Source organism: Lissotriton helveticus, chromosome 6 (genome assembly GCF_964261635.1).
Source record: "Lissotriton helveticus chromosome 6, aLisHel1.1, whole genome shotgun sequence".
Lineage (NCBI taxonomy): Eukaryota > Metazoa > Chordata > Amphibia > Caudata > Salamandridae > Lissotriton > Lissotriton helveticus.
This window is the reverse complement of record NC_136067.1, coordinates 2,081,959,369-2,081,968,136: the sequence shown is the minus strand read 5'-3', so window position 1 is coordinate 2,081,968,136 and position 8,768 is coordinate 2,081,959,369.

Genomic DNA, 8,768 nt, shown 5'->3' with positions numbered 1-8,768 from the left:
CATTAAAGCTCTTGTATGGCTGCTAAGCCATATAAAAATACATACATAAATAACATTGACTAAAATATTTCACTGGTGCTTCTAAAATACGCCTACCGCAATGTACCCATCATAAGTCTAGTACGAGGGAAGAAGTAAGTGTTGTGTAGCATAGGTTTAGTTGTTTTTGCCAAGAATCTACCAAAGGTTTCTCTAGGTTGTAATCAGCTCCATACCTTGGTCTAGAATGAAGGAGGTCTGGTATCTCGGTCTCGGGACTCGATTTCCTAACACCCCGCAAGGGGAGCTTAGAAACACTGGAGCTGGATTCTCAGAAGGAGAAAGGCAGCCTCTTGATCAGTGCATCAGCTGGAGTGTCGGCTTCCTTCGGCACTTGCTGTAGCGAGCTGCGTCTGGCAAGTAGGTCTTCGAAATGCTCTGAACCACTGTATGTTGCTAGAGCAAGTGAAGGTATATTTATACCTTGAAGGTGTTTAGGAATGCCACAGTTTGACGACGTAAAGTCGGGCCTATGAACGTCAGGAAAGAATCCCTTGGGAATAGTTGTTCTTTGAGTTCTTGGACAAATCAATATTCAAGCAAGGGGAAGTTCCCTAACTGCTTAAGCTGATTTTCCAAGAAATCGTTGTGACGTTTGGTACGGGTGGAAGTAGCCATGCCTGTACTTGGGTAGCATGGGCTATGCCTAAAAAAGGGTTTGATTTCTATGCCTATATATGGGCAATATGAATTGTACCTATATAAGGGCATGAATCGAGAAAATTCACTCAGAGCTTATTTTAAAACAACATCTTTTTTACACATTGTCTTGCATTTGGAAGGAGTCAGAAATGTATACAAATTAAATTGGTATTAACACTTGTTCTACTATTCTGTGTTCCCCGTATATCTCCTGATAAAAATTATACCTCACTTATAAGGGTAGGCATAGTGACCCAAAATGCAAAGTGGACAAATCATATTTTTCCATTGAAAAATGATCCTTATTTTGCAATGTGTCTAGTTGTGGAATTTGGGGCATAACTCACACAGAATCTAGAGAAACCCAGCACGGCTGTACATTTTTGAAAAGCAGACACCTAGGGAAATAGAGAATGGGGTGACTTGTGTGTCTTTCACCAGGTTCTGTTACACAGAATCCCTTGCACACCGCACATTTTGTCAAATAAACAAATTATCCTTACATTTTTGTATTAGAATGTTCTGGAATCTGTGGGAAGCCAACACATTTCCACCAATCCAGCATTCCCAAAGTCTCTAGATAAAAATGGTATCTCACTTGTGTGGGTAGGCCTCCTGCCCACTACAGGAAAGACCCCAAAAAAACAACGTGGAACAATCACATTTTCTCAGTGAAAATTTTCCCTGTTTTGCAATCTGCCAAGCTGTTGATTTTGGACCCTCACTCAGCTGGCACCTAGGGAAACCTAACAAACCTGCATATTTATAAATATTAGACACTTGTTTTTTTTTGGATGGTTTGACTTGTGTGGCTCTTTCCAGGTTCTGTAACGCAGAATCCCTTGCAAACCTCAGACATTGCGCAAAAAAGATAAATATCCTCACATTTCTGAGATGGAAAGTTATGGAATAAGTGAGGAGCCACAAACCTCCATGCAACTAGCTTTCCTACAAGTTGCTCAATAAAAATGTAACTTTACTTGTATGAGCAGGTGTAGAAATACTCCAGTCAAAGCTTATTAAAAATAAGTGTAGTTTATTGGCAGCACGAATGACATCCTTCTGAGTCCCAGCCAAGTCTTCTCTGAGCTGGTACAGTTAACCACCTTCAATAACAATTCTGGAACACAGAGGACACTTGAAGGAAAGCATGTCTCATGCCATGTCTCATGCACTGGCATGCGACCCAAAGATACATTTAAAGTGACAGGCAAGAATATAACACATCTCCCTTTTTTATAAAATAAAAGTAAACAAACAAACAATAACATTTATGATCATAACATTGTGTAAGCATGAACTAATAAACAAACATAGCAGAGAATAAAGCACAACCTTGAGCATGAGCAAAAATCAATTGACATATCTTTTAGGAATGTTGATAACACGTTTAGTATCCTTCACTCTTCGAGCAATAGAATTATCTGCTAACAAAACATTTGGTTTATTAGACAAAATTCCCTTATCACTCATGACAGTACACTTAGCTAATTTCCTTACATTCCAATATTTGCCATCCTGAGTCATGACACTATTGGCAAATATATTTTTAATCTGAATGGGGTCACTAAACTTGTTGGAACCTTTGGACATTCTCCCACCTTTTTGTCATACCATTCTTTAGTTTTGAACTGCTTATTCTCTACACGTCTGGCAACCTCTTCTATATTAACCTGGTCAAAAGAAAACTGATTGCATTTCTCTTTTAGCCACCACGGTAACATTCTTGAGGCTGGATTTCGACCTTTAAACAACTTAAAAGGACTTACCTCAGTAATTGTGTGAGGTGTAATACGGTATGTCCATAGCTTTTCCCTTAAAGCACTTACCCAAGAAACTCCAGATTTGACAGATTCCACCACAAAATTCTTCAGCACCCGATTGAATCTCTCAACTTGACCATTCTCATGAGGTTCGTATAATGAAGTAAATCTGTGAACAATGTTACAATTCTTGAGAAAATGTGCCATTTCACCAGATGTCAATTGAACCCCATTATCAGATACCAAAACAGAGGGACACCCTTCTCTAGTAAATACCTCTTTGAAAAAACAAATGACAGCTTCAGTAGAAGCCTTAGGGACAAACTTCACCTCTGGCCACTTGGAGTGGTAATCCACTATAACTAAAGCATAACGCGAAGATTCAGGTAACATGTTAAAAGGACCTGATATGTCAAAAGCAATCTTTTGCCACGGTTCTGAAGGCCATTTAACAACTTTGAGGGGTGGAGTATGTACTTTTAACATTCTTTCTTTGCACACACACTCTTGACACTCTCTAACTGTCCTGTCAACAAATCTGTCAACACCTGGCCACCAAAATACAGAGCGAACCAACCTTTTCATGGATGAGATAACAGGATGTGTATCATGGGCAATTTGTAAAATGATGTCTTGCATGCCCTCTGGAGGTATACATTTCCCAGATTTAAAAATGAAACCAGAATCCAGTTCCAATTTATCCAAAACATTGTAAAATGGCATCAATTCTGAACTAACAGTGTTCTTATTCGGCCAACCATTATGAATGTAATTCACTAAATCTTTCCATCTGGAATCTTTTTTTATACAGTCTTGCCAATAAGACTCGGACACACTCTTGAACTTCCCTTGTAAGACATCTTCAATAGCTAGAACAAAATCACTATCCACAAACTTTTCCTTAATAACACAAACATTCTCACTTTTGCATGGCAAACGTGATAAACAATCTGCCGTAACATTTTTTTTTCCTGGAACGTAGACTGTAACAAAATTATACTCTTGTAACCTCGAAGTCAGCCTCGCAATTCTGGCTGTGGAGTTTCATCCCCCACCCACCGATAAAATATTAACTAAAGGCTTGTGATCCGTTCTTAAGGTGAATTTTGATCCCCAAACATAAAGTCTAAAATGCTCAATGGCCCAAACGCACGCTAATAACTCCTTTTCTATCACAGAATATCTACGCTCACAGTCATTTAAAGCTCTCGAAGCAAATGCCACATTCCATTCCTCACTACCCTCCCTTTGAGATAATACTCCACCCAAACCATATAGACTGGCATCAACTGTAATGATACATTCCTTGTTGATTCTGAAAGGTTTGAGATTTGGAGCTTTAACTATATCATTTTTGATTTCGTCAAAAGCTTGTTGCTGAGCATCAGACCAAACGTATTCTGCTCCATGTCTCAACAACCTTCTTAAAGGTTCCATATTACTGGGAAATTTCTCTACAAATTTGCTGTAGTACTCACACATTCCAGCAAAGGATAGTAATTGATCCTTATTTTCTGGTACCGGAGCTTTGACAATAGCTTTTACATTGGATTTTTTTGGAAATACACCTTTACCAGACAAAGTATGTCCTAAATACTCTACTGACTCTTGAAACAATTTGCACTTGTGTGCTTTTACAGTTAAACCATTGTTCTGTAACCTCTTACATACTTCTTGCAAATGACTTTCATGTTCATGAGTGTTTTTTGAGAACACTAAAATATCATCCTGAAAGCACTTTACGTACCTATCTATATCCCTGAAAATGTGAAACATCACCCTTTGAAAGACCGATGCAGCGGACGCAAGTCCAAAAGGCATTCGGATGTATTGAAACAAGCCCTGAGGTGTTATAAATGCCGTGAGTTTCCTAGACTCTTCAGTTAATTCGATCTGATGGTAGGCAGATCTTAAATCTAATGTAGAGAAGATCTTTGCACCATCAAATAATGAAACTAATTCATTTATATTTGGCAAAGGGTGGCAATCAATTACAATGTTAGAGTTCAATGCCCTTAGGTGCACACATAATCTCAATTTTTGGTCAGGTTTTCTGACCAAAACTATGGGCGAAACCCATTCTGATGATTCTATGGGTTCGATGATTTTCTCCTTTAATAAATCATCTAACATGGATTTGAGTTCTTCTCTAATTTTTATGGGAACACCTCTAGGTTTTTGGACAATAGCCGTATGAGCCTTTTTTAACACTATATTGTGTGAAATTTTTTTAAGTTTGCCTAACTTTTCACAAAACACTGTATCAAAATGTTTAATAAGATCATCTCCTTTGGTATTAAGTATAGGGTCATTGGATAACTCAACCACAGAAATGGTATTCATAAGACTATCATCACACAATGATACTGGTTCTTTTGCCCTAGGATTCAAAACAATGCCTAACTTCCATTGGTCAAACCAACCCAAAACGTTGATACCCTTAATAGATATATATAACTTGATGGAAGCTTTTCTGTACTTAAATTGAATTTCAACATTGAAGAATCCAATCATCTCAATTTTTGTACCAGAGAAATTTACAGCAGCAACATCTGATTCATTCATATTTCCTAACTTAGTAGAATGAGATAACATACTCTGAAAATACTCTTGCGTGATTATGGTCCATGGCGAACCAGAATCTACCATAAGAAACAAATCAACATCACAAATAGTAAAAACACATTTTGGAGAATTACGCTGTATCTCTGAATGGTTGTTAACAATAGAAACTACAAAACCAGACTCCACGTTAGAATCAATAACATTTTCATCATCCCTAACATTGCTTACAAATTCCTCAGATACAATAGATACAGGTCGTTTATATTGTGTAGATGAGCGCTTATCCCTACACATATTACTGAAATGACCTATACGTTTGCAAAAATTGCATTCTCTCTTTATAGCTGGACAACCTGAAAAAGAAGCAATGTGAAATTTACTCCCACATCTAAAACATATTCCCTGAAAATTTTGATTAAAAGACTTTTGAGGAGGAAGTTGTTTGCCCTTATTGAAAGAGGAAAAGTCTTGTTTAGATCCCTGTTTGTGTTTTATGGCACAGACTTCTTCATCAACTTGTTTCTTTTCAACATTTCCTTTGACTGTATTCATCCACAAATCCGATTGTTCTTGTGCTTTGGCTATAGCAATAGTTTCTGTTAAATTCGGATCTCCCATAACCCATAGTTTATCCTGAGTTTTCTTACACTTTGTATGAACAATGATTTGGTCTCGAATCATTTCATCTGCAATAGTACCAAAATTACAGTGTAAGCTTAGAGACCTTAAAGAAGTTAGAAAATCTTCAAAGGATTCATCTTCTTTCTGCTTTCTGGTATAGAATTTAAAACGTTTAAGTGCAATGCTCACATTGGGTTTGAATCTCTTTTCAAGTCTAGCCAGAGCCTCAGTATACGGATTTAAATTATCTCCACCACCTTCATTTAAAGAAGGAACTTGAGGTAATGATCTAAAAATTTCTTGGCCTTCTGAGCCAAGACAATGGAGGAGAATACTTTTCTTTCTTTCTGCACCCATTCTTTCACCGTCAATAGCTTTCATGTAATTTATGAATTCTTCCTTCCAACGTGTCCATGGCATGGGTGGATCACCCTTTGTTTGAAGGAATTTGTTGGGAGGATCAAATTGCATGTTGCTTGTAAATAGGATTAAATGTAATGAAGATAATGAGGAAATACTATTCTATTAGAGATTGAATGTAAAAACAAAACTAAATTAAAATATAGTCATAGTATAATAACGTATATAACAGTCCATAGGCAAGAGAATTTTTTTTTTTAAGTTATATCAACAAAAACAGTATAGGTTGATGATGTATATATTTCTGCTTAAAATATGTTTATTTTAAACAGGCTTACTTCTGCTCCGTTTATAGTATTTGTTGTCCAAAGCGATGTGTCACAGAATCGGAAATCTGTAAAATATTCCACATAAAACGAGGTTAATATGCAGTTGCTTGCGATTTAACTATCGGCGCAGGGTTGCTATGACAACTAACATCCACAAAATCTACAAAATGGCTGCTACGCAGTGCGCAATGACGTATTTGCGCATGCGCGTTGAAAATGATAATATTCCAATGCGTGTTGACGTTACTTGTACATGCGCATTGGAATTGTAGACGGAGAAGGATTCCAAGCAGGTATGATGCAGGTAGATTTTGTTTTTAAACAAAAACACGATGGTAATTTGTATCCAAATAACAAATGCAGAGCAACATTTGTAAAGGTTATCGGAGATAGACAGTCAAAGTCTTAGAACAAGCGGTAGAATATCGAGAAAAGACACGGAAAACGGAGCGTTCGTGTAAATCTTAAAATGTAAATAATCCTTGTAAATCCTTGTAGAAGAAGTAATATACGGTTGAAAATATTAGTGAAAACAGCCGCAGGTGCAATCAAAGCACAGGATTAGACAAACAGCCGCTGGCAAAATCAAATTTGCATAAGTTAAATGTTGTACATACCATCTGAAGATGATGAAGTAAATATTGGTAAATTGGGTTCAAAACACCACTTTGAATCCGTGCTGCAAGTGGTGATTTTCCTTGTCGCCAAAATTGTAGAAATACTCCAGTCAAAGCTTATAAAAAATAAGTGTAGTTTATTGGCAGCACGAATGACATCCTTCTGAGTCCCAGCCAAGTCTTTTCCGAGCTGGTACAGTTAACCACCTTCAATAACAATTCTGGAACACAGAGGACACTTGAAGGAAAGCATGTCTCATGCCATGTCTCATGCACTGGCATGCGACCCAAAGATACATTTAAAGTGACAGGCAAGAATATAACAGCAGGCCTAATGCCCATGACAGAAATGTCCAAAACGTGGACATATCAACTTTTTCAGTGAATACTGACCCTTTTTTCTCAATGTGCCTAGCTGTGGATTTGGGACCCTAGCTCAGCCGGCACATAGGGAAACCTAGCAAACTTGTACATTTCTGAAAACTAGATACTCAGGAGAATCCAGGATGGGGTGACTTGTGTGGCTCTCACCAGTTTCTGTTACCCAGAATCCCTCGCAAACCACAAACTTGGTAAAAAAAAAATCTGGCTTTGGTAGGTTTCCCTAGATGGCCTTCGAGCCCGGGACCAAAGACGCAGGTGCCCCTTTGCAAAGCCAGGTCATTCTGTGGTAGATCATTTTTATTGGGAAAACTGGGGGAACTATGGGTGGTTGGACATGTGTGTCCACCTGGGGATCCCACAAGTTTCCCACGCAGAAATGTAGTGTAAATGTAGTGTAAATGTAAAGATTTTAGCTACATTTGATGCTTACACGGAATTGTGGGGAATCCACACAAGTCACACCTCTCTGGATACTCCCAGGCTGTCTATTTTTCAGAAATGTCTGAGTTGGTAGGTTTCCCTAGATAGCTGCTGAGACCGGAACTAAAATGCAGGAGCCTCCTTTGCAAATTCAATTTGTTTTGTGATAGATAGGCAGGCACCTGGGCTTTTGTTCCTGGGCTTGGCGTCCTTCTAGGTAAACTCACAAAACCCAGACATTCCTGAAAAATAGACATTCAGGGCTTTAATGGATCCCTAACGTTTTTTTATCCAGAATCCCCTTCAACATTTAAATTTAGCTACAAAATCACATTTACCTCAATTTTTTGTGTGGGTTCAACGTGCTGGCACAATTTCCCTTCCACTCAGTGGTCCCCTCTGTTTCCCAATACAAATGATACATCACTTGTGGCGGTGCCTGAAGCAGAGTCAGCCTAAAATCATATCAAATAGAAAACTAAGGAGGAACCAAATTGTGTCAATAAGTGCAATTTTGTTTATGCTACCTCAGCTATGGGCAACCACACACGTGAAGAATCATTTTTATCAGGAGATCAAGGGGAATGCTGGGTAGTAGGAAGTTTGTGCCGGTGCGATTATCCTTCACCTTTGCCACTCAGACATGTGAGTAAAATCTGACTTTTCAGCTACGTTTGAGGTTTTCAGTAGATTCTGGGCAAGAAAACCCACCCAAGCCAAACAGTCAACCAAGTCTGGACACACCGCCAACCAATTGCCAGTCCAAGCACACAGTCAGCCAAGCGCCATCCACGAGCACTGCCAGACAAGAACCATCCAAGTCTATGCACATACCACCAAGCAAATGCAAGTCCACATACACCACTACCAAGCACTAGCCCACACCTACCACCAGCTAAGCCTAGGTCTAGGGGTGCAAGAATACTGAATGTACCATAATATACAGGGAGAACAAAAGCTCTTCCCAAGGGACAACTCCCCACTCCCTAGTATCTAGGGGTGGATCCCTGCTTGGGGATTAGCCTCTT